The following is a 1,767-nucleotide window of genomic DNA, read 5'->3' as shown; positions in this document are numbered from 1 at the left end:
TATCTATGGTGCTAGTGTATACTAGAGTTGTATTAGGAGTAAGTGACATAGCAGAGGTATATAAGGGAAATACTTATGTATGGATTGGAGACAATATAAGAATTATTCTTCATGGTATGAAAAAGAGGACAATATAGGTTACTATATCAGTGGAAGTTGTGATAAATTAGTGGTTATAGAAGTGGTAGGTTTAGTCGTGAGTAGAATGCTAGAAGGAATGGAAGCAATAGTGATATTCATGATAAAAGGAGTGTAACCATGTAGGATAACTCATATTGAGGAGTAAATTTAATGGGAAAGAATGTCATAAAAAATGTTAGATTAATTGTGGTAGTGACTATAAAATATGGTATAGCTAGGAAAGGATGGGTTGGAGGATACACCATTAAAGGAATTCATTAATTATCTAGGAAATTATTAAATTAATGTTTTATAAGGACATCCCATTGGTCTCTTATAAAAAAGAATTGCAAATTGGCTAGGGTATTCATCATAAATAAATGCATAAAAAATGGTTATTCAAGTGCTAAGTGTAATATCTTATTTAGCCACATGTGCAACATGAACATTATTTTCTTTATCACCCATGTTTGTCTCAAAATGAATATCATTCAAGATATCATTATTATTCTAATGTGCAACCGTATTAGAGTTTAAGAAATTGTTTCTTCTTCATAAGAAATTATATTCATGAGTAGCTCATGACATCATAATAATATGTAAATAATTAATAAATCTTATCCTAGAGTAATTAGGATAGTAGACTTATATACAATCTTAAAAAATTAAAATTTATTTATCTTAAAGCCAAAACAAGAGCGGGTAAGTTAGATAAAATATTTAACATGTATATAAGAACCGCACAACCTTAAAAAGACCATTTCAAATAGTCTAGATTTGTCATGGACTTACTAGTAGATTATGTATGAAAAATATAAATGAAATAAACAAGTAATTCAATTGAAATAATTTGGAATCATTAGAAATAATGACCAATCCTAATATTTTGAAAAATCTAAGAATACTAATTTATTTAAAATATTTTTCAAAATCCATGCTATAATAGGCCAATTTTTTAAAAATTGTTCATAAAACAATGATGAAAGGAGATCAGATTTGAAAATAGGATGGATAAAAGCATAGATTTGAAAACCATAATAATGATAATCTATCCTAAGAGAAATTAAGTCATGTGACATTAGATGAGATCACCAAAGATGTAAAGGAAAATATTTTTTCTTAAGATTAATCTAGGCTAATCAAATGAAATGCATATACATAAACATGAATAAGTAGAAACTAAATAATAATATTTATAAGTATGATAATTGAAATGCTATTTATTTTATGCCTTGAAATTAAGTAAACTGAATAGATATAACTTATTTTTCCATAGAAAATAGATTCTCTATATCTATGTTTCACGTCATTTCAATAATAAAGTTGAGTCCACATATATGGATCATTCAATGTCTATTGATCTATCTTGTAATGTGTAGACATAATTCTCAACCAGCAATACAATTTTACTTGATTCATTGTTTTCTACAATGCTTACTCAACTCTATCATGCAAAATAGGTAAGCATGTCTGATAATCCAAGAGTATTGTCGTACACACTAAACTCTATCATGTGAAAGAGATAAGCATGTTTGACAATCCAAGAGTTTTGTCATAAACACTAAACTCTATCATGTGAAAAGATAAACATGTTTGACAATCCAATCTAGTTTTTTCATGGAGACTAAACTCGATCATGTGAAAGAG

The sequence above is a fragment of the Cryptomeria japonica genome, chromosome 5 (genome assembly GCF_030272615.1).
Source record: "Cryptomeria japonica chromosome 5, Sugi_1.0, whole genome shotgun sequence".
Classification (NCBI taxonomy): domain Eukaryota; kingdom Viridiplantae; phylum Streptophyta; class Pinopsida; order Cupressales; family Cupressaceae; genus Cryptomeria; species Cryptomeria japonica.
This window is presented reverse-complemented; position numbering follows the sequence as displayed.